At 49.1% G+C, this 23,729-nt stretch overlaps 12 non-coding genes across 12 annotated transcripts; 6 read left to right on the top strand and 6 right to left on the bottom strand.

Annotated features, from left to right (window-relative positions):
• Positions 1-1,603: 1,603 nt before the first annotated feature.
• trnal-cag (transfer RNA leucine (anticodon CAG)) lies at positions 1,604-1,686 on the bottom strand. Its single transcript has one exon. It is a non-coding gene; the product is annotated as a tRNA-Leu (tRNA).
• A 1,172-nt stretch (positions 1,687-2,858) lies between these two features.
• Positions 2,859-2,931, top strand: trnak-cuu (transfer RNA lysine (anticodon CUU)). Its single transcript has one exon. It is a non-coding gene; the product is annotated as a tRNA-Lys (tRNA).
• A 2,783-nt stretch (positions 2,932-5,714) lies between these two features.
• On the bottom strand, positions 5,715-5,797 carry trnal-cag (transfer RNA leucine (anticodon CAG)). Its single transcript has one exon. It is a non-coding gene; the product is annotated as a tRNA-Leu (tRNA).
• Positions 5,798-6,969: 1,172 nt separating this feature from the next.
• On the top strand, positions 6,970-7,042 carry trnak-cuu (transfer RNA lysine (anticodon CUU)). The gene has a single exon. It is a non-coding gene; the product is annotated as a tRNA-Lys (tRNA).
• Positions 7,043-9,825: 2,783 nt separating this feature from the next.
• trnal-cag (transfer RNA leucine (anticodon CAG)) lies at positions 9,826-9,908 on the bottom strand. The gene has a single exon. It is a non-coding gene; the product is annotated as a tRNA-Leu (tRNA).
• Positions 9,909-11,080: 1,172 nt separating this feature from the next.
• trnak-cuu (transfer RNA lysine (anticodon CUU)) lies at positions 11,081-11,153 on the top strand. Its single transcript has one exon. It is a non-coding gene; the product is annotated as a tRNA-Lys (tRNA).
• Positions 11,154-13,936: 2,783 nt separating this feature from the next.
• Positions 13,937-14,019, bottom strand: trnal-cag (transfer RNA leucine (anticodon CAG)). The gene has a single exon. It is a non-coding gene; the product is annotated as a tRNA-Leu (tRNA).
• Positions 14,020-15,191: 1,172 nt separating this feature from the next.
• On the top strand, positions 15,192-15,264 carry trnak-cuu (transfer RNA lysine (anticodon CUU)). The gene has a single exon. It is a non-coding gene; the product is annotated as a tRNA-Lys (tRNA).
• A 2,783-nt stretch (positions 15,265-18,047) lies between these two features.
• Positions 18,048-18,130, bottom strand: trnal-cag (transfer RNA leucine (anticodon CAG)). The gene has a single exon. It is a non-coding gene; the product is annotated as a tRNA-Leu (tRNA).
• Positions 18,131-19,302: 1,172 nt separating this feature from the next.
• On the top strand, positions 19,303-19,375 carry trnak-cuu (transfer RNA lysine (anticodon CUU)). The gene has a single exon. It is a non-coding gene; the product is annotated as a tRNA-Lys (tRNA).
• A 2,783-nt stretch (positions 19,376-22,158) lies between these two features.
• trnal-cag (transfer RNA leucine (anticodon CAG)) lies at positions 22,159-22,241 on the bottom strand. Its single transcript has one exon. It is a non-coding gene; the product is annotated as a tRNA-Leu (tRNA).
• Positions 22,242-23,413: 1,172 nt separating this feature from the next.
• Positions 23,414-23,486, top strand: trnak-cuu (transfer RNA lysine (anticodon CUU)). The gene has a single exon. It is a non-coding gene; the product is annotated as a tRNA-Lys (tRNA).
• Positions 23,487-23,729: the final 243 nt, after the last annotated feature.

Below are 23,729 nucleotides of genomic sequence, written 5' to 3' on the forward strand. Positions count from 1 at the left end.
TCTGCCAGCCGGCAGGATTTCTTCTGCACTCACCCAGAAAAGCCAAGAATTGTATTTCATCTTTCGCAAGCTGTATTTTCCAGGAGGAGAATGAATACTTGCATTAAACTGAATCAAGCCGACAGAGACGCACAGCCGTTGTTTTTCTCCATGGGAAGTTTTTCGTTAAGGAAAAACACCGTTGTCATTTTCTTGCCAGCCGGCGGTATTTCTTGTGCAGCGATGAGCCAGATTTGTATTTCGTATTTCGCAAGTTGTGTGAATTTCTTGAAGTTGAAAGTGAATTCGCTCCAGAAAAGAAATGTCGCTTGAAAGCCGTGGCTGTTTGTTAAACCGCAGGACCTGAGCTTGCGTTCTGTTTCTCATGGCGTTCGCAAAGGCGATTCCTGCCTTTAAAACTGCTGTGTCTGCGACTGAAAGCGGCGTGTGGCGCAGCTTCTAAAGTCTTGTTGACGTTCCTCGATGTTGCTTTCTCTCTGCCTAAGGAAGTTCGATTGTCGCGTCGGAACGGGGAGACCTAATCCTTCCAGCTTTAAGCCACCCTTCAGTCTTCTGAAGGGTGTCCGAGTGCTAGCATGTCATTTGGCTTTTTTTGGGGGGAAGCGGAGAGCGACATTGAAAAAGGTTACCGCCGCCGCCTCGCCCTCCGTGTTAAATGATCGCAAGCCGGCGGCGGCGGCGCTCCCTGTAGTCGTGGCCGAGCGGTTAAGGCGATGGGCTAGAAAGCCATTGGGGTCTCCCCGCGTCGGCTCGAATCCTGCCCACTACGGCGCCCTTCTCCTGTCGCTTCGGCCTGCCCAGAAAAAGGCGGAGTGCCGTTTCTCTCTTCCTGCTTCTTGTACAAACGCTAAATCGCTTGGACCTGCTGCCTTGGAAGTAATGTCTTCAACATCCACCAGTGACATTTCACAGCTGGAAGCACACAGCCACGCTTTTGGCATTGGCATGTCTTTTGCGCCCTACTTCCAGCCTTTGAAGACCTAATTATTCAAACTGAAAGAACCGGCTGAATGAGTGTTTGCAGTGCACCAGGAGGAGCAGGGACCATAGCATTGGAGGGGTGAGGATGGCGCAGATGGAAACGTTTTCATGCGCTCCTCTGGGAGGAATGAAAAGAAAAGACGAAACCGGAAACAGTAGTAGCCGCAAGAGGAAGTGTCTTCAAGCGCCAAGCAAGCGCTCCTCGTTAGTATAGTGGTGCGTATCCCCGCCTGTCACGTGGGAGACCAGGGATGGATTGCTTGACGGCGAGCCAGGTTGCTTTTCTCCCATCAGATTCCAACCGCTAATGCTAACGCAGTGTGTGGGAGCTTACATGCTTTTCCTTTCCCGTCTTTTTCGGACGACTATTCCAAAGGGGTAACCTGAAGGAATAGGGGCCTGAAGACACGAGGCATTCTTAAACCAGCACTGGGCTGCACGGCCATCTGTTGTGATCAGGTTATATTCGAGTCAAAAAGCCAGAGCATCCGCTTCCATCCTATGGAGCACGAGCTAAATCGGAAGAGGCAGGGGATACACCTACGCCTATCGGCGCACGTTCCCTGCGTCAGGCTGCTTCACCCATTTGCACCCGACTGGAGACGGCACTGAGCAAGCTTTTTGTCAGGAGTGGGATTCGAACCCACGCCTCCAGGGGAGACTGCGACCTGAACGCAGCGCCTTAGACCGCTCGGCCATCCTGACGCGGGCCCCCTGTCCCGGGGCGGTCTGATGAGCCACCGCGATCCCACTACGCTCCTCGAGTATCGCACTGTTATTAATACTACAGTGTGACTCCAGCATTAAAATGTTTGGAAAATGTGTCGGCTTTTATAATCCAGTGTAGAGCAGCATGTGATGATTTGTGCTACAACACCAAGCGCTCAAAGTGACGTCTGCGTTTGTCGTTGAAACTTTCAACTCTTTCATCACTTATGTAGGAAATAAAAAGAGCAGTTGTGCGCCACACCCAGAGAGGCCGTCAGCAGAGCGGCGCAGCGGAAGCGTGCTGGGCCCATAACCTAGAGGTCGATGGATCGAAACCATCCTCTGCTACATGTGTCCTATGCACGATTCCTAAGCATGCCATTGGGTTAGCAAAGTGCCTTCAGATAGTCTGCATCTCCCTTTCTTTAAATTCTGTCCTGAGTTTCTCTCTCGTGTGTGTTTGTGCAAGCTTGACACTTGCGGGACTCTTTAATCTTCACCAATACGGAGATGACCAAATGTGTCTTCGGTTGTTCTGAGGTCTTTGATAGTTTCTTTGAAAGCTTCAACTGAACCTCGAAATCGAAGCAGTTATGTCTATATTGATTTCTCGCGTTAATCATTACGAACCAGGAACAGCCAGCACACTCGGTCGCATTAGTAATTATGTCACGTCTCTACTTAGCAGAGCATTCAAAGGCCCACTGGAAGTAGTAAAGCACTAAAACACTGCAAAACTGAACTCGGGAAAATCATACTGGGAGCTCTGAGCGATGTCTGCATCCAAGCCATCCAATACGGACTCTGAAACCTTGGAATATCAACACTATGATGCGCTACCTTTTACCTGGAGCAAAACGATGGAATTAGAAGAATGCTTACCGCAGGATACAACTGTGCCGCTGTTATTTGGAGCACGGTTTTCACTTGCATGAAAACTACAGCAGAACGTAGAAGGATGATCACTGAGGAGTCCACGCGGGCATGCTGAGGAGATTGTAGGTCGTACATTTCAATGATTACTGACATTTGCGCTGCTGGAGGTACAGTAATCAACAAAGAACAGGGTGTGCTACTCTCGAATCCGGTCAGCACATGATGAAAAGCCAGGAAGTATACCTTGTCAAATTGCCGTCAACAGGGACAAGTTAACCACCAGCTCCACCGGCGCCCGGCTAGCTCAGTCGGTAGAGCATGAGACTCTTAATCTCAGGGTCGTGGGTTCGAGCCCCACGTTGGGCGGTGCCCGTCTCCTTATTAACAAAGTTTCCCGCTCATCCTTGAACCTCTTACACCTCGATGGTACCGAGCACTGCGTTTTAATGCACAGGTGTGATCAAACCGAGATGAAAAGGGCGTATCTAGCTCCTTGCCCGAGAGATAAATCAAAGGTTCCGCAGATAATCCCTTGGCTCCGGTCACCCGGACGCAGATAGGAGCTGCAGCCATCATAACTTGTATGAAAACTAAGAAGAGCTCCTGTCTATTTACAGTTTCATTTACTCTAGCGTTTCCTTAAACATTGCGTGTACGAAGGCTAAGAAATTGGAGAGCTATTCTAATACAATAACTATTAGGAATCTTTTCGGCATAACAGTTTCACTGTGATTTTGCAGGTAACACGTACGTTGGGAAAACATTTTGAACGCGATCAATAACCGCACTGGAAAAATGTGGGAAAGAAAGGGCGAAAAGCGACTCTTCAACATGTGGAAATATCTTCCTGAGCGGAGCCCTCTTCTCGAAGCTCAACACTCTGCAAGAGTCACTTCTCCCAACTTGCGCCCGCAGGTTTCCGTAGTGTGCCTGCAAAGAGCCATCCGCTTGAGACAGGTGCACCTCCCGATTTCATTGAACTAAGCTAGATGCACAATTTCTAATGCAGCCTTCATCACAATAGACAGTTCATTTCTCGAAAGCTTGTCGTAAAAAAAGGAAACAAAGAACGAAAACGTATAGCTGACAATCTTCTGAAGATGCAGATTCATCTTTGGGGAAATGGACATTTTATGTATGCAGATGCTTTTCAAGCGCTGGTTTTAGAACGTCGCTGTGCTTCCAGCATCCTTTTCAGCCTTCTAAACTGGCTACCGAGGTGCCGATCACATTGTAAAGCGGTTGAGAGGCCGGAGCTGCTCAAACCGCTCTTGCCGTTTCCCATCAATCAAAAGCACTATGTTGTTTCTTTGTATGGAAAGCTTTTCAAGTCTGGCATCGACACGCACCTTTCCTGAAACGTCCAAAAGGTGAATGCTTCGCAAAGAAATCCAGTCTACCTTCAGGGGGCATGATGTTGAAATCGGAATGAGCCCTGGGTGGGCTTGAAGCAGCAGCTGTTCAGTTAACAGCTGCACAGAAACGCACCCCGCTTGCTTTGTATCATTCGCAAGTTTCTGGTTAAAGAGTAAAAAAGGCTGGAATTCTTCTGCCAGCCGGCAGGATTTCTTCTGCACTCACCCAGAAAAGCCAAGAATTGTATTTCATCTTTCGCAAGCTGTATTTTCCAGGAGGAGAATGAATACTTGCATTAAACTGAATCAAGCCGACAGAGACGCACAGCCGTTGTTTTTCTCCATGGGAAGTTTTTCGTTAAGGAAAAACACCGTTGTCATTTTCTTGCCAGCCGGCGGTATTTCTTGTGCAGCGATGAGCCAGATTTGTATTTCGTATTTCGCAAGTTGTGTGAATTTCTTGAAGTTGAAAGTGAATTCGCTCCAGAAAAGAAATGTCGCTTGAAAGCCGTGGCTGTTTGTTAAACCGCAGGACCTGAGCTTGCGTTCTGTTTCTCATGGCGTTCGCAAAGGCGATTCCTGCCTTTAAAACTGCTGTGTCTGCGACTGAAAGCGGCGTGTGGCGCAGCTTCTAAAGTCTTGTTGACGTTCCTCGATGTTGCTTTCTCTCTGCCTAAGGAAGTTCGATTGTCGCGTCGGAACGGGGAGACCTAATCCTTCCAGCTTTAAGCCACCCTTCAGTCTTCTGAAGGGTGTCCGAGTGCTAGCATGTCATTTGGCTTTTTTTGGGGGGAAGCGGAGAGCGACATTGAAAAAGGTTACCGCCGCCGCCTCGCCCTCCGTGTTAAATGATCGCAAGCCGGCGGCGGCGGCGCTCCCTGTAGTCGTGGCCGAGCGGTTAAGGCGATGGGCTAGAAAGCCATTGGGGTCTCCCCGCGTCGGCTCGAATCCTGCCCACTACGGCGCCCTTCTCCTGTCGCTTCGGCCTGCCCAGAAAAAGGCGGAGTGCCGTTTCTCTCTTCCTGCTTCTTGTACAAACGCTAAATCGCTTGGACCTGCTGCCTTGGAAGTAATGTCTTCAACATCCACCAGTGACATTTCACAGCTGGAAGCACACAGCCACGCTTTTGGCATTGGCATGTCTTGCGCCCTACTTCCAGCCTTTGAAGACCTAATTATTCAAACTGAAAGAACCGGCTGAATGAGTGTTTGCAGTGCACCAGGAGGAGCAGGGACCATAGCATTGGAGGGGTGAGGATGGCGCAGATGGAAACGTTTTCATGCGCTCCTCTGGGAGGAATGAAAAGAAAAGACGAAACCGGAAACAGTAGTAGCCGCAAGAGGAAGTGTCTTCAAGCGCCAAGCAAGCGCTCCTCGTTAGTATAGTGGTGCGTATCCCCGCCTGTCACGTGGGAGACCAGGGATGGATTGCTTGACGGCGAGCCAGGTTGCTTTTCTCCCATCAGATTCCAACCGCTAATGCTAACGCAGTGTGTGGGAGCTTACATGCTTTTCCTTTCCCGTCTTTTTCGGACGACTATTCCAAAGGGGTAACCTGAAGGAATAGGGGCCTGAAGACACGAGGCATTCTTAAACCAGCACTGGGCTGCACGGCCATCTGTTGTGATCAGGTTATATTCGAGTCAAAAAGCCAGAGCATCCGCTTCCATCCTATGGAGCACGAGCTAAATCGGAAGAGGCAGGGGATACACCTACGCCTATCGGCGCACGTTCCCTGCGTCAGGCTGCTTCACCCATTTGCACCCGACTGGAGACGGCACTGAGCAAGCTTTTTGTCAGGAGTGGGATTCGAACCCACGCCTCCAGGGGAGACTGCGACCTGAACGCAGCGCCTTAGACCGCTCGGCCATCCTGACGCGGGCCCCCTGTCCCGGGGCGGTCTGATGAGCCACCGCGATCCCACTACGCTCCTCGAGTATCGCACTGTTATTAATACTACAGTGTGACTCCAGCATTAAAATGTTTGGAAAATGTGTCGGCTTTTATAATCCAGTGTAGAGCAGCATGTGATGATTTGTGCTACAACACCAAGCGCTCAAAGTGACGTCTGCGTTTGTCGTTGAAACTTTCAACTCTTTCATCACTTATGTAGGAAATAAAAAGAGCAGTTGTGCGCCACACCCAGAGAGGCCGTCAGCAGAGCGGCGCAGCGGAAGCGTGCTGGGCCCATAACCTAGAGGTCGATGGATCGAAACCATCCTCTGCTACATGTGTCCTATGCACGATTCCTAAGCATGCCATTGGGTTAGCAAAGTGCCTTCAGATAGTCTGCATCTCCCTTTCTTTAAATTCTGTCCTGAGTTTCTCTCTCGTGTGTGTTTGTGCAAGCTTGACACTTGCGGGACTCTTTAATCTTCACCAATACGGAGATGACCAAATGTGTCTTCGGTTGTTCTGAGGTCTTTGATAGTTTCTTTGAAAGCTTCAACTGAACCTCGAAATCGAAGCAGTTATGTCTATATTGATTTCTCGCGTTAATCATTACGAACCAGGAACAGCCAGCACACTCGGTCGCATTAGTAATTATGTCACGTCTCTACTTAGCAGAGCATTCAAAGGCCCACTGGAAGTAGTAAAGCACTAAAACACTGCAAAACTGAACTCGGGAAAATCATACTGGGAGCTCTGAGCGATGTCTGCATCCAAGCCATCCAATACGGACTCTGAAACCTTGGAATATCAACACTATGATGCGCTACCTTTTACCTGGAGCAAAACGATGGAATTAGAAGAATGCTTACCGCAGGATACAACTGTGCCGCTGTTATTTGGAGCACGGTTTTCACTTGCATGAAAACTACAGCAGAACGTAGAAGGATGATCACTGAGGAGTCCACGCGGGCATGCTGAGGAGATTGTAGGTCGTACATTTCAATGATTACTGACATTTGCGCTGCTGGAGGTACAGTAATCAACAAAGAACAGGGTGTGCTACTCTCGAATCCGGTCAGCACATGATGAAAAGCCAGGAAGTATACCTTGTCAAATTGCCGTCAACAGGGACAAGTTAACCACCAGCTCCACCGGCGCCCGGCTAGCTCAGTCGGTAGAGCATGAGACTCTTAATCTCAGGGTCGTGGGTTCGAGCCCCACGTTGGGCGGTGCCCGTCTCCTTATTAACAAAGTTTCCCGCTCATCCTTGAACCTCTTACACCTCGATGGTACCGAGCACTGCGTTTTAATGCACAGGTGTGATCAAACCGAGATGAAAAGGGCGTATCTAGCTCCTTGCCCGAGAGATAAATCAAAGGTTCCGCAGATAATCCCTTGGCTCCGGTCACCCGGACGCAGATAGGAGCTGCAGCCATCATAACTTGTATGAAAACTAAGAAGAGCTCCTGTCTATTTACAGTTTCATTTACTCTAGCGTTTCCTTAAACATTGCGTGTACGAAGGCTAAGAAATTGGAGAGCTATTCTAATACAATAACTATTAGGAATCTTTTCGGCATAACAGTTTCACTGTGATTTTGCAGGTAACACGTACGTTGGGAAAACATTTTGAACGCGATCAATAACCGCACTGGAAAAATGTGGGAAAGAAAGGGCGAAAAGCGACTCTTCAACATGTGGAAATATCTTCCTGAGCGGAGCCCTCTTCTCGAAGCTCAACACTCTGCAAGAGTCACTTCTCCCAACTTGCGCCCGCAGGTTTCCGTAGTGTGCCTGCAAAGAGCCATCCGCTTGAGACAGGTGCACCTCCCGATTTCATTGAACTAAGCTAGATGCACAATTTCTAATGCAGCCTTCATCACAATAGACAGTTCATTTCTCGAAAGCTTGTCGTAAAAAAAGGAAACAAAGAACGAAAACGTATAGCTGACAATCTTCTGAAGATGCAGATTCATCTTTGGGGAAATGGACATTTTATGTATGCAGATGCTTTTCAAGCGCTGGTTTTAGAACGTCGCTGTGCTTCCAGCATCCTTTTCAGCCTTCTAAACTGGCTACCGAGGTGCCGATCACATTGTAAAGCGGTTGAGAGGCCGGAGCTGCTCAAACCGCTCTTGCCGTTTCCCATCAATCAAAAGCACTATGTTGTTTCTTTGTATGGAAAGCTTTTCAAGTCTGGCATCGACACGCACCTTTCCTGAAACGTCCAAAAGGTGAATGCTTCGCAAAGAAATCCAGTCTACCTTCAGGGGGCATGATGTTGAAATCGGAATGAGCCCTGGGTGGGCTTGAAGCAGCAGCTGTTCAGTTAACAGCTGCACAGAAACGCACCCCGCTTGCTTTGTATCATTCGCAAGTTTCTGGTTAAAGAGTAAAAAAGGCTGGAATTCTTCTGCCAGCCGGCAGGATTTCTTCTGCACTCACCCAGAAAAGCCAAGAATTGTATTTCATCTTTCGCAAGCTGTATTTTCCAGGAGGAGAATGAATACTTGCATTAAACTGAATCAAGCCGACAGAGACGCACAGCCGTTGTTTTTCTCCATGGGAAGTTTTTCGTTAAGGAAAAACACCGTTGTCATTTTCTTGCCAGCCGGCGGTATTTCTTGTGCAGCGATGAGCCAGATTTGTATTTCGTATTTCGCAAGTTGTGTGAATTTCTTGAAGTTGAAAGTGAATTCGCTCCAGAAAAGAAATGTCGCTTGAAAGCCGTGGCTGTTTGTTAAACCGCAGGACCTGAGCTTGCGTTCTGTTTCTCATGGCGTTCGCAAAGGCGATTCCTGCCTTTAAAACTGCTGTGTCTGCGACTGAAAGCGGCGTGTGGCGCAGCTTCTAAAGTCTTGTTGACGTTCCTCGATGTTGCTTTCTCTCTGCCTAAGGAAGTTCGATTGTCGCGTCGGAACGGGGAGACCTAATCCTTCCAGCTTTAAGCCACCCTTCAGTCTTCTGAAGGGTGTCCGAGTGCTAGCATGTCATTTGGCTTTTTTTGGGGGGAAGCGGAGAGCGACATTGAAAAAGGTTACCGCCGCCGCCTCGCCCTCCGTGTTAAATGATCGCAAGCCGGCGGCGGCGGCGCTCCCTGTAGTCGTGGCCGAGCGGTTAAGGCGATGGGCTAGAAAGCCATTGGGGTCTCCCCGCGTCGGCTCGAATCCTGCCCACTACGGCGCCCTTCTCCTGTCGCTTCGGCCTGCCCAGAAAAAGGCGGAGTGCCGTTTCTCTCTTCCTGCTTCTTGTACAAACGCTAAATCGCTTGGACCTGCTGCCTTGGAAGTAATGTCTTCAACATCCACCAGTGACATTTCACAGCTGGAAGCACACAGCCACGCTTTTGGCATTGGCATGTCTTGCGCCCTACTTCCAGCCTTTGAAGACCTAATTATTCAAACTGAAAGAACCGGCTGAATGAGTGTTTGCAGTGCACCAGGAGGAGCAGGGACCATAGCATTGGAGGGGTGAGGATGGCGCAGATGGAAACGTTTTCATGCGCTCCTCTGGGAGGAATGAAAAGAAAAGACGAAACCGGAAACAGTAGTAGCCGCAAGAGGAAGTGTCTTCAAGCGCCAAGCAAGCGCTCCTCGTTAGTATAGTGGTGCGTATCCCCGCCTGTCACGTGGGAGACCAGGGATGGATTGCTTGACGGCGAGCCAGGTTGCTTTTCTCCCATCAGATTCCAACCGCTAATGCTAACGCAGTGTGTGGGAGCTTACATGCTTTTCCTTTCCCGTCTTTTTCGGACGACTATTCCAAAGGGGTAACCTGAAGGAATAGGGGCCTGAAGACACGAGGCATTCTTAAACCAGCACTGGGCTGCACGGCCATCTGTTGTGATCAGGTTATATTCGAGTCAAAAAGCCAGAGCATCCGCTTCCATCCTATGGAGCACGAGCTAAATCGGAAGAGGCAGGGGATACACCTACGCCTATCGGCGCACGTTCCCTGCGTCAGGCTGCTTCACCCATTTGCACCCGACTGGAGACGGCACTGAGCAAGCTTTTTGTCAGGAGTGGGATTCGAACCCACGCCTCCAGGGGAGACTGCGACCTGAACGCAGCGCCTTAGACCGCTCGGCCATCCTGACGCGGGCCCCCTGTCCCGGGGCGGTCTGATGAGCCACCGCGATCCCACTACGCTCCTCGAGTATCGCACTGTTATTAATACTACAGTGTGACTCCAGCATTAAAATGTTTGGAAAATGTGTCGGCTTTTATAATCCAGTGTAGAGCAGCATGTGATGATTTGTGCTACAACACCAAGCGCTCAAAGTGACGTCTGCGTTTGTCGTTGAAACTTTCAACTCTTTCATCACTTATGTAGGAAATAAAAAGAGCAGTTGTGCGCCACACCCAGAGAGGCCGTCAGCAGAGCGGCGCAGCGGAAGCGTGCTGGGCCCATAACCTAGAGGTCGATGGATCGAAACCATCCTCTGCTACATGTGTCCTATGCACGATTCCTAAGCATGCCATTGGGTTAGCAAAGTGCCTTCAGATAGTCTGCATCTCCCTTTCTTTAAATTCTGTCCTGAGTTTCTCTCTCGTGTGTGTTTGTGCAAGCTTGACACTTGCGGGACTCTTTAATCTTCACCAATACGGAGATGACCAAATGTGTCTTCGGTTGTTCTGAGGTCTTTGATAGTTTCTTTGAAAGCTTCAACTGAACCTCGAAATCGAAGCAGTTATGTCTATATTGATTTCTCGCGTTAATCATTACGAACCAGGAACAGCCAGCACACTCGGTCGCATTAGTAATTATGTCACGTCTCTACTTAGCAGAGCATTCAAAGGCCCACTGGAAGTAGTAAAGCACTAAAACACTGCAAAACTGAACTCGGGAAAATCATACTGGGAGCTCTGAGCGATGTCTGCATCCAAGCCATCCAATACGGACTCTGAAACCTTGGAATATCAACACTATGATGCGCTACCTTTTACCTGGAGCAAAACGATGGAATTAGAAGAATGCTTACCGCAGGATACAACTGTGCCGCTGTTATTTGGAGCACGGTTTTCACTTGCATGAAAACTACAGCAGAACGTAGAAGGATGATCACTGAGGAGTCCACGCGGGCATGCTGAGGAGATTGTAGGTCGTACATTTCAATGATTACTGACATTTGCGCTGCTGGAGGTACAGTAATCAACAAAGAACAGGGTGTGCTACTCTCGAATCCGGTCAGCACATGATGAAAAGCCAGGAAGTATACCTTGTCAAATTGCCGTCAACAGGGACAAGTTAACCACCAGCTCCACCGGCGCCCGGCTAGCTCAGTCGGTAGAGCATGAGACTCTTAATCTCAGGGTCGTGGGTTCGAGCCCCACGTTGGGCGGTGCCCGTCTCCTTATTAACAAAGTTTCCCGCTCATCCTTGAACCTCTTACACCTCGATGGTACCGAGCACTGCGTTTTAATGCACAGGTGTGATCAAACCGAGATGAAAAGGGCGTATCTAGCTCCTTGCCCGAGAGATAAATCAAAGGTTCCGCAGATAATCCCTTGGCTCCGGTCACCCGGACGCAGATAGGAGCTGCAGCCATCATAACTTGTATGAAAACTAAGAAGAGCTCCTGTCTATTTACAGTTTCATTTACTCTAGCGTTTCCTTAAACATTGCGTGTACGAAGGCTAAGAAATTGGAGAGCTATTCTAATACAATAACTATTAGGAATCTTTTCGGCATAACAGTTTCACTGTGATTTTGCAGGTAACACGTACGTTGGGAAAACATTTTGAACGCGATCAATAACCGCACTGGAAAAATGTGGGAAAGAAAGGGCGAAAAGCGACTCTTCAACATGTGGAAATATCTTCCTGAGCGGAGCCCTCTTCTCGAAGCTCAACACTCTGCAAGAGTCACTTCTCCCAACTTGCGCCCGCAGGTTTCCGTAGTGTGCCTGCAAAGAGCCATCCGCTTGAGACAGGTGCACCTCCCGATTTCATTGAACTAAGCTAGATGCACAATTTCTAATGCAGCCTTCATCACAATAGACAGTTCATTTCTCGAAAGCTTGTCGTAAAAAAAGGAAACAAAGAACGAAAACGTATAGCTGACAATCTTCTGAAGATGCAGATTCATCTTTGGGGAAATGGACATTTTATGTATGCAGATGCTTTTCAAGCGCTGGTTTTAGAACGTCGCTGTGCTTCCAGCATCCTTTTCAGCCTTCTAAACTGGCTACCGAGGTGCCGATCACATTGTAAAGCGGTTGAGAGGCCGGAGCTGCTCAAACCGCTCTTGCCGTTTCCCATCAATCAAAAGCACTATGTTGTTTCTTTGTATGGAAAGCTTTTCAAGTCTGGCATCGACACGCACCTTTCCTGAAACGTCCAAAAGGTGAATGCTTCGCAAAGAAATCCAGTCTACCTTCAGGGGGCATGATGTTGAAATCGGAATGAGCCCTGGGTGGGCTTGAAGCAGCAGCTGTTCAGTTAACAGCTGCACAGAAACGCACCCCGCTTGCTTTGTATCATTCGCAAGTTTCTGGTTAAAGAGTAAAAAAGGCTGGAATTCTTCTGCCAGCCGGCAGGATTTCTTCTGCACTCACCCAGAAAAGCCAAGAATTGTATTTCATCTTTCGCAAGCTGTATTTTCCAGGAGGAGAATGAATACTTGCATTAAACTGAATCAAGCCGACAGAGACGCACAGCCGTTGTTTTTCTCCATGGGAAGTTTTTCGTTAAGGAAAAACACCGTTGTCATTTTCTTGCCAGCCGGCGGTATTTCTTGTGCAGCGATGAGCCAGATTTGTATTTCGTATTTCGCAAGTTGTGTGAATTTCTTGAAGTTGAAAGTGAATTCGCTCCAGAAAAGAAATGTCGCTTGAAAGCCGTGGCTGTTTGTTAAACCGCAGGACCTGAGCTTGCGTTCTGTTTCTCATGGCGTTCGCAAAGGCGATTCCTGCCTTTAAAACTGCTGTGTCTGCGACTGAAAGCGGCGTGTGGCGCAGCTTCTAAAGTCTTGTTGACGTTCCTCGATGTTGCTTTCTCTCTGCCTAAGGAAGTTCGATTGTCGCGTCGGAACGGGGAGACCTAATCCTTCCAGCTTTAAGCCACCCTTCAGTCTTCTGAAGGGTGTCCGAGTGCTAGCATGTCATTTGGCTTTTTTTGGGGGGAAGCGGAGAGCGACATTGAAAAAGGTTACCGCCGCCGCCTCGCCCTCCGTGTTAAATGATCGCAAGCCGGCGGCGGCGGCGCTCCCTGTAGTCGTGGCCGAGCGGTTAAGGCGATGGGCTAGAAAGCCATTGGGGTCTCCCCGCGTCGGCTCGAATCCTGCCCACTACGGCGCCCTTCTCCTGTCGCTTCGGCCTGCCCAGAAAAAGGCGGAGTGCCGTTTCTCTCTTCCTGCTTCTTGTACAAACGCTAAATCGCTTGGACCTGCTGCCTTGGAAGTAATGTCTTCAACATCCACCAGTGACATTTCACAGCTGGAAGCACACAGCCACGCTTTTGGCATTGGCATGTCTTGCGCCCTACTTCCAGCCTTTGAAGACCTAATTATTCAAACTGAAAGAACCGGCTGAATGAGTGTTTGCAGTGCACCAGGAGGAGCAGGGACCATAGCATTGGAGGGGTGAGGATGGCGCAGATGGAAACGTTTTCATGCGCTCCTCTGGGAGGAATGAAAAGAAAAGACGAAACCGGAAACAGTAGTAGCCGCAAGAGGAAGTGTCTTCAAGCGCCAAGCAAGCGCTCCTCGTTAGTATAGTGGTGCGTATCCCCGCCTGTCACGTGGGAGACCAGGGATGGATTGCTTGACGGCGAGCCAGGTTGCTTTTCTCCCATCAGATTCCAACCGCTAATGCTAACGCAGTGTGTGGGAGCTTACATGCTTTTCCTTTCCCGTCTTTTTCGGACGACTATTCCAAAGGGGTAACCTGAAGGAATAGGGGCCTGAAGACACGAGGCATTCTTAAACCAGCACTGGGCTGCACGGCCATCTGTTGTGATCAGGTTATATTCGAGTCAAAAAGCCAGAGCATCCGCTTCCATCCTATGGAGCACGAGCTAAATCGGAAGAGGCAGGGGATACACCTACGCCTATCGGCGCACGTTCCCTGCGTCAGGCTGCTTCACCCATTTGCACCCGACTGGAGACGGCACTGAGCAAGCTTTTTGTCAGGAGTGGGATTCGAACCCACGCCTCCAGGGGAGACTGCGACCTGAACGCAGCGCCTTAGACCGCTCGGCCATCCTGACGCGGGCCCCATGTCCCGGGGCGGTCTGATGAGCCACCGCGATCCCACTACGCTCCTCGAGTATCGCACTGTTATTAATACTACAGTGTGACTCCAGCATTAAAATGTTTGGAAAATGTGTCGGCTTTTATAATCCAGTGTAGAGCAGCATGTGATGATTTGTGCTACAACACCAAGCGCTCAAAGTGACGTCTGCGTTTGTCGTTGAAACTTTCAACTCTTTCATCACTTATGTAGGAAATAAAAAGAGCAGTTGTGCGCCACACCCAGAGAGGCCGTCAGCAGAGCGGCGCAGCGGAAGCGTGCTGGGCCCATAACCTAGAGGTCGATGGATCGAAACCATCCTCTGCTACATGTGTCCTATGCACGATTCCTAAGCATGCCATTGGGTTAGCAAAGTGCCTTCAGATAGTCTGCATCTCCCTTTCTTTAAATTCTGTCCTGAGTTTCTCTCTCGTGTGTGTTTGTGCAAGCTTGACACTTGCGGGACTCTTTAATCTTCACCAATACGGAGATGACCAAATGTGTCTTCGGTTGTTCTGAGGTCTTTGATAGTTTCTTTGAAAGCTTCAACTGAACCTCGAAATCGAAGCAGTTATGTCTATATTGATTTCTCGCGTTAATCATTACGAACCAGGAACAGCCAGCACACTCGGTCGCATTAGTAATTATGTCACGTCTCTACTTAGCAGAGCATTCAAAGGCCCACTGGAAGTAGTAAAGCACTAAAACACTGCAAAACTGAACTCGGGAAAATCATACTGGGAGCTCTGAGCGATGTCTGCATCCAAGCCATCCAATACGGACTCTGAAACCTTGGAATATCAACACTATGATGCGCTACCTTTTACCTGGAGCAAAACGATGGAATTAGAAGAATGCTTACCGCAGGATACAACTGTGCCGCTGTTATTTGGAGCACGGTTTTCACTTGCATGAAAACTACAGCAGAACGTAGAAGGATGATCACTGAGGAGTCCACGCGGGCATGCTGAGGAGATTGTAGGTCGTACATTTCAATGATTACTGACATTTGCGCTGCTGGAGGTACAGTAATCAACAAAGAACAGGGTGTGCTACTCTCGAATCCGGTCAGCACATGATGAAAAGCCAGGAAGTATACCTTGTCAAATTGCCGTCAACAGGGACAAGTTAACCACCAGCTCCACCGGCGCCCGGCTAGCTCAGTCGGTAGAGCATGAGACTCTTAATCTCAGGGTCGTGGGTTCGAGCCCCACGTTGGGCGGTGCCCGTCTCCTTATTAACAAAGTTTCCCGCTCATCCTTGAACCTCTTACACCTCGATGGTACCGAGCACTGCGTTTTAATGCACAGGTGTGATCAAACCGAGATGAAAAGGGCGTATCTAGCTCCTTGCCCGAGAGATAAATCAAAGGTTCCGCAGATAATCCCTTGGCTCCGGTCACCCGGACGCAGATAGGAGCTGCAGCCATCATAACTTGTATGAAAACTAAGAAGAGCTCCTGTCTATTTACAGTTTCATTTACTCTAGCGTTTCCTTAAACATTGCGTGTACGAAGGCTAAGAAATTGGAGAGCTATTCTAATACAATAACTATTAGGAATCTTTTCGGCATAACAGTTTCACTGTGATTTTGCAGGTAACACGTACGTTGGGAAAACATTTTGAACGCGATCAATAACCGCACTGGAAAAATGTGGGAAAGAAAGGGCGAAAAGCGACTCTTCAACATGTGGAAATATCTTCCTGAGCGGAGCCCTCTTCTCGAAGCTCAACACTCTGCAAGAGTCACTTCTCCCAACTTGCGCCCGCAGGTTTCCGTAGTGTGCCTGCAAAGAGCCATCCGCTTGAGACAGGTGCACCTCCCGATTTCATTGAACTAAGCTAGATGCACAATTTCTAATGCAGCCTTCATCACAATAGACAGTTCATTTCTCGAAAGCTTGTCGTAAAAAAAGGAAACAAAGAACGAAAACGTATAGCTGACAATCTTCTGAAGATGCAGATTCATCTTTGGGGAAATGGACATTTTATGTATGCAGATGCTTTTCAAGCGCTGGTTTTAGAACGTCGCTGTGCTTCCAGCATCCTTTTCAGCCTTCTAAACTGGCTACCGAGGTGCCGATCACATTGTAAAGCGGTTGAGAGGCCGGAGCTGCTCAAACCGCTCTTGCCGTTTCCCATCAATCAAAAGCACTATGTTGTTTCTTTGTATGGAAAGCTTTTCAAGTCTGGCATCGACACGCACCTTTCCTGAAACGTCCAAAAGGTGAATGCTTCGCAAAGAAATCCAGTCTACCTTCAGGGGGCATGATGTTGAAATCGGAATGAGCCCTGGGTGGGCTTGAAGCAGCAGCTGTTCAGTTAACAGCTGCACAGAAACGCACCCCGCTTGCTTTGTATCATTCGCAAGTTTCTGGTTAAAGAGTAAAAAAGGCTGGAATTCTTCTGCCAGCCGGCAGGATTTCTTCTGCACTCACCCAGAAAAGCCAAGAATTGTATTTCATCTTTCGCAAGCTGTATTTTCCAGGAGGAGAATGAATACTTGCATTAAACTGAATCAAGCCGACAGAGACGCACAGCCGTTGTTTTTCTCCATGGGAAGTTTTTCGTTAAGGAAAAACACCGTTGTCATTTTCTTGCCAGCCGGCGGTATTTCTTGTGCAGCGATGAGCCAGATTTGTATTTCGTATTTCGCAAGTTGTGTGAATTTCTTGAAGTTGAAAGTGAATTCGCTCCAGAAAAGAAATGTCGCTTGAAAGCCGTGGCTGTTTGTTAAACCGCAGGACCTGAGCTTGCGTTCTGTTTCTCATGGCGTTCGCAAAGGCGATTCCTGCCTTTAAAACTGCTGTGTCTGCGACTGAAAGCGGCGTGTGGCGCAGCTTCTAAAGTCTTGTTGACGTTCCTCGATGTTGCTTTCTCTCTGCCTAAGGAAGTTCGATTGTCGCGTCGGAACGGGGAGACCTAATCCTTCCAGCTTTAAGCCACCCTTCAGTCTTCTGAAGGGTGTCCGAGTGCTAGCATGTCATTTGGCTTTTTTTGGGGGGAAGCGGAGAGCGACATTGAAAAAGGTTACCGCCGCCGCCTCGCCCTCCGTGTTAAATGATCGCAAGCCGGCGGCGGCGGCGCTCCCTGTAGTCGTGGCCGAGCGGTTAAGGCGATGGGCTAGAAAGCCATTGGGGTCTCCCCGCGTCGGCTCGAATCCTGCCCACTACGGCGCCCTTCTCCTGTCGCTTCGGCCTGCCCAGAAAAAGGCGGAGTGCCGTTTCTCTCTTCCTGCTTCTTGTACAAACGCTAAATCGCTTGGACCTGCTGCCTTGGAAGTAATGTCTTCAACATCCACCAGTGACATTTCACAGCTGGAAGCACACAGCCACGCTTTTGGCATTGGCATGTCTTGCGCCCTACTTCCAGCCTTTGAAGACCTAATTATTCAAACTGAAAGAACCGGCTGAATGAGTGTTTGCAGTGCACCAGGAGGAGCAGGGACCATAGCATTGGAGGGGTGAGGATGGCGCAGATGGAAACGTTTTCATGCGCTCCTCTGGGAGGAATGAAAAGAAAAGACGAAACCGGAAACAGTAGTAGCCGCAAGAGGAAGTGTCTTCAAGCGCCAAGCAAGCGCTCCTCGTTAGTATAGTGGTGCGTATCCCCGCCTGTCACGTGGGAGACCAGGGATGGATTGCTTGACGGCGAGCCAGGTTGCTTTTCTCCCATCAGATTCCAACCGCTAATGCTAACGCAGTGTGTGGGAGCTTACATGCTTTTCCTTTCCCGTCTTTTTCGGACGACTATTCCAAAGGGGTAACCTGAAGGAATAGGGGCCTGAAGACACGAGGCATTCTTAAACCAGCACTGGGCTGCACGGCCATCTGTTGTGATCAGGTTATATTCGAGTCAAAAAGCCAGAGCATCCGCTTCCATCCTATGGAGCACGAGCTAAATCGGAAGAGGCAGGGGATACACCTACGCCTATCGGCGCACGTTCCCTGCGTCAGGCTGCTTCACCCATTTGCACCCGACTGGAGACGGCACTGAGCAAGCTTTTTGTCAGGAGTGGGATTCGAACCCACGCCTCCAGGGGAGACTGCGACCTGAACGCAGCGCCTTAGACCGCTCGGCCATCCTGACGCGGGCCCCCTGTCCCGGGGCGGTCTGATGAGCCACCGCGATCCCACTACGCTCCTCGAGTATCGCACTGTTATTAATACTACAGTGTGACTCCAGCATTAAAATGTTTGGAAAATGTGTCGGCTTTTATAATCCAGTGTAGAGCAGCATGTGATGATTTGTGCTACAACACCAAGCGCTCAAAGTGACGTCTGCGTTTGTCGTTGAAACTTTCAACTCTTTCATCACTTATGTAGGAAATAAAAAGAGCAGTTGTGCGCCACACCCAGAGAGGCCGTCAGCAGAGCAGCGCAGCGGAAGCGTGCTGGGCCCATAACCTAGAGGTCGATGGATCGAAACCATCCTCTGCTACATGTGTCCTATGCACGATTCCTAAGCATGCCATTGGGTTAGCAAAGTGCCTTCAGATAGTCTGCATCTCCCTTTCTTTAAATTCTGTCCTGAGTTTCTCTCTCGTGTGTGTTTGTGCAAGCTTGACACTTGCGGGACTCTTTAATCTTCACCAATACGGAGATGACCAAATGTGTCTTCGGTTGTTCTGAGGTCTTTGATAGTTTCTTTGAAAGCTTCAACTGAACCTCGAAATCGAAGCAGTTATGTCTATATTGATTTCTCGCGTTAATCATTACGAACCAGGAACAGCCAGCACACTCGGTCGCATTAGTAATTATGTCACGTCTCTACTTAGCAGAGCATTCAAAGGCCCACTGGAAGTAGTAAAGCACTAAAACACTGCAAAACTGAACTCGGGAAAATCATACTGGGAGCTCTGAGCGATGTCTGCATCCAAGCCATCCAATACGGACTCTGAAACCTTGGAATATCAACACTATGATGCGCTACCTTTTACCTGGAGCAAAACGATGGAATTAGAAGAATGCTTACCGCAGGATACAACTGTGCCGCTGTTATTTGGAGCACGGTTTTCACTTGCATGAAAACTACAGCAGAACGTAGAAGGATGATCACTGAGGAGTCCACGCGGGCATGCTGAGGAGATTGTAGGTCGTACATTTCAATGATTACTGACATTTGCGCTGCTGGAGGTACAGTAATCAACAAAGAACAGGGTGTGCTACTCTCGAATCCGGTCAGCACATGATGAAAAGCCAGGAAGTATACCTTGTCAAATTGCCGTCAACAGGGACAAGTTAACCACCAGCTCCACCGGCGCCCGGCTAGCTCAGTCGGTAGAGCATGAGACTCTTAATCTCAGGGTCGTGGGTTCGAGCCCCACGTTGGGCGGTGCCCGTCTCCTTATTAACAAAGTTTCCCGCTCATCCTTGAACCTCTTACACCTCGATGGTACCGAGCACTGCGTTTTAATGCACAGGTGTGATCAAACCGAGATGAAAAGGGCGTATCTAGCTCCTTGCCCGAGAGATAAATCAAAGGTTCCGCAGATAATCCCTTGGCTCCGGTCACCCGGACGCAGATAGGAGCTGCAGCCATCATAACTTGTATGAAAACTAAGAAGAGCTCCTGTCTATTTACAGTTTCATTTACTCTAGCGTTTCCTTAAACATTGCGTGTACGAAGGCTAAGAAATTGGAGAGCTATTCTAATACAATAACTATTAGGAATCTTTTCGGCATAACAGTTTCACTGTGATTTTGCAGGTAACACGTACGTTGGGAAAACATTTTGAACGCGATCAATAACCGCACTGGAAAAATGTGGGAAAGAAAGGGCGAAAAGCGACTCTTCAACATGTGGAAATATCTTCCTGAGCGGAGCCCTCTTCTCGAAGCTCAACACTCTGCAAGAGTCACTTCTCCCAACTTGCGCCCGCAGGTTTCCGTAGTGTGCCTGCAAAGAGCCATCCGCTTGAGACAGGTGCACCTCCCGATTTCATTGAACTAAGCTAGATGCACAATTTCTAATGCAGCCTTCATCACAATAGACAGTTCATTTCTCGAAAGCTTGTCGTAAAAAAAGGAAACAAAGAACGAAAACGTATAGCTGACAATCTTCTGAAGATGCAGATTCATCTTTGGGGAAATGGACATTTTATGTATGCAGATGCTTTTCAAGCGCTGGTTTTAGAACGTCGCTGTGCTTCCAGCATCCTTTTCAGCCTTCTAAACTGGCTACCGAGGTGCCGATCACATTGTAAAGCGGTTGAGAGGCCAGAGCTGCTCAAACCGCTCTTGCCGTTTCCCATCAATCAAAAGCACTATGTTGTTTCTTTGTATGGAAAGCTTTTCAAGTCTGGCATCGACACGCACCTTTCCTGAAACGTCCAAAAGGTGAATGCTTCGCAAAGAAATCCAGTCTACCTTCAGGGGGCATGATGTTGAAATCGGAATGAGCCCTGGGTGGGCTTGAAGCAGCAGCTGTTCAGTTAACAGCTGCACAGAAACGCACCCCGCTTGCTTTGTATCATTCGCAAGTTTCTGGTTAAAGAGTAAAAAAGGCTGGAATTCTTCTGCCAGCCGGCAGGATTTCTTCTGCACTCACCCAGAAAAGCCAAGAATTGTATTTCATCTTTCGCAAGCTGTATTTTCCAGGAGGAGAATGAATACTTGCATTAAACTGAATCAAGCCGACAGAGACGCACAGCCGTTGTTTTTCTCCATGGGAAGTTTTTCGTTAAGGAAAAACACCGTTGTCATTTTCTTGCCAGCCGGCGGTATTTCTTGTGCAGCGATGAGCCAGATTTGTATTTCGTATTTCGCAAGTTGTGTGAATTTCTTGAAGTTGAAAGTGAATTCGCTCCAGAAAAGAAATGTCGCTTGAAAGCCGTGGCTGTTTGTTAAACCGCAGGACCTGAGCTTGCGTTCTGTTTCTCATGGCGTTCGCAAAGGCGATTCCTGCCTTTAAAACTGCTGTGTCTGCGACTGAAAGCGGCGTGTGGCGCAGCTTCTAAAGTCTTGTTGACGTTCCTCGATGTTGCTTTCTCTCTGCCTAAGGAAGTTCGATTGTCGCGTCGGAACGGGGAGACCTAATCCTTCCAGCTTTAAGCCACCCTTCAGTCTTCTGAAGGGTGTCCGAGTGCTAGCATGTCATTTGGCTTTTTTTGGGGGGAAGCGGAGAGCGACATTGAAAAAGGTTACCGCCGCCGCCTCGCCCTCCGTGTTAAATGATCGCAAGCCGGCGGCGGCGGCGCTCCCTGTAGTCGTGGCCGAGCGGTTAAGGCGATGGGCTAGAAAGCCATTGGGGTCTCCCCGCGTCGGCTCGAATCCTGCCCACTACGGCGCCCTTCTCCTGTCGCTTCGGCCTGCCCAGAAAAAGGCGGAGTGCCGTTTCTCTCTTCCTGCTTCTTGTACAAACGCTAAATCGCTTGGACCTGCTGCCTTGGAAGTAATGTCTTCAACATCCACCAGTGACATTTCACAGCTGGAAGCACACAGCCACGCTTTTGGCATTGGCATGTCTTGCGCCCTACTTCCAGCCTTTGAAGACCTAATGATTCAAACTGAAAGAACCGGCTGAATGAGTGTTTGCAGTGCACCAGGAGGAGCAGGGACCATAGCATTGGAGGGGTGAGGATGGCGCAGATGGAAACGTTTTCATGCGCTCCTCTGGGAGGAATGAAAAGAAAAGACGAAACCGGAAACAGTAGTAGCCGCAAGAGGAAGTGTCTTCAAGCGCCAAGCAAGCGCTCCTCGTTAGTATAGTGGTGCGTATCCCCGCCTGTCACGTGGGAGACCAGGGATGGATTGCTTGACGGCGAGCCAGGTTGCTTTTCTCCCATCAGATTCCAACCGCTAATGCTAACGCAGTGTGTGGGAGCTTACATGCTTTTCCTTTCCCGTCTTTTTCGGACGACTGTTCCAAAGGGGTAACCTGAAGGAATAGGGGCCTGAAGACACGAGGCATTCTTAAACCAGCACTGGGCTGCACGGCCTTCTGTTGTGATCAGGTTATATTCGAGTCAAAAAGCCAGAGCATCCGCTTCCATCCTATGGAGCACGAGCTAAATCGGAAGAGGCAGGGGATACACCTACGCCTTTCGGCGCACGTTCCCTGCGTCAGGCTGCTTCACCCATTTGCACCCGACTGGAGACGGCACTGAGCAAGCTTTTTGTCAGGAGTGGGATTCGAACCCACGCCTCCAGGGGAGACTGCGACCTGAACGCAGCGCCTTAGACCGCTCGGCCATCCTGACGCGGGCCCCCTGTCCCGGGGCGGTCTGATGAGCCACCGCGATCCCACTACGCTCCTCGAGTATCGCACTGTTATTAATACTACAGTGTGACTCCAGCATTAAAATGTTTGGAAAATGTGTCGGCTTTTATAATCCAGTGTAGAGCAGCATGTGATGATTTGTGCTACAACACCAAGCGCTCAAAGTGACGTCTGCGTTTGTCGTTGAAACTTTCAACTCTTTCATCACTTATGTAGGAAATAAAAAGAGCAGTTGTGCGCCACACCCAGAGAGGCCGTCAGCAGAGCGGCGCAGCGGAAGCGTGCTGGGCCCATAACCTAGAGGTCGATGGATCGAAACCATCCTCTGCTACATGTGTCCTATGCACGATTCCTAAGCATGCCATTGGGTTAGCAAAGTGCCTTCAGATAGTCTGCATCTCCCTTTCTTTAAATTCTGTCCTGAGTTTCTCTCTCGTGTGTGTTTGTGCAAGCTTGACACTTGCGGGACTCTTTAATCTTCACCAATACGGAGATGACCAAATGTGTCTTCGGTTGTTCTGAGGTCTTTGATAGTTTCTTTGAAAGCTTCAACTGAACCTCGAAATCGAAGCAGTTATGTCTATATTGATTTCTCGCGTTAATCATTACGAACCAGGAACAGCCAGCACACTCGGTCGCATTAGTAATTATGTCACGTCTCTACTTAGCAGAGCATTCAAAGGCCCACTGGAAGTAGTAAAGCACTAAAACACTGCAAAACTGAACTCGGGAAAATCATACTGGGAGCTCTGAGCGATGTCTGCATCCAAGCCATCCAATACGGACTCTGAAACCTTGGAATATCAACACTATGATGCGCTACCTTTTACCTGGAGCAAAACGATGGAATTAGAAGAATGCTTACCGCAGGATACAACTGTGCCGCTGTTATTTGGAGCACGGTTTTCACTTGCATGAAAACTACAGCAGAACGTAGAAGGATGATCACTGAGGAGTCCACGCGGGCATGCTGAGGAGATTGTAGGTCGTACATTTCAATGATTACTGACATTTGCGCTGCTGGAGGTACAGTAATCAACAAAGAACAGGGTGTGCTACTCTCGAATCCGGTCAGCACATGATGAAAAGCCAGGAAGTATACCTTGTCAAATTGCCGTCAACAGGGACAAGTTAACCACCAGCTCCACCGGCGCCCGGCTAGCTCAGTCGGTAGAGCATGAGACTCTTAATCTCAGGGTCGTGGGTTCGAGCCCCACGTTGGGCGGTGCCCGTCTCCTTATTAACAAAGTTTCCCGCTCATCCTTGAACCTCTTACACCTCGATGGTACCGAGCACTGCGTTTTAATGCACAGGTGTGATCAAACCGAGATGAAAAGGGCGTATCTAGCTCCTTGCCCGAGAGATAAATCAAAGGTTCCGCAGATAATCCCTTGGCTCCGGTCACCCGGACGCAGATAGGAGCTGCAGCCATCATAACTTGTATGAAAACTAAGAAGAGCTCCTGTCT

Source organism: Lepisosteus platostomus, chromosome 26 (assembly GCF_059453375.1).
Source record: "Lepisosteus platostomus isolate fLepPlt1 chromosome 26, fLepPlt1.hap1, whole genome shotgun sequence".
Lineage (NCBI taxonomy): Eukaryota > Metazoa > Chordata > Actinopteri > Semionotiformes > Lepisosteidae > Lepisosteus > Lepisosteus platostomus.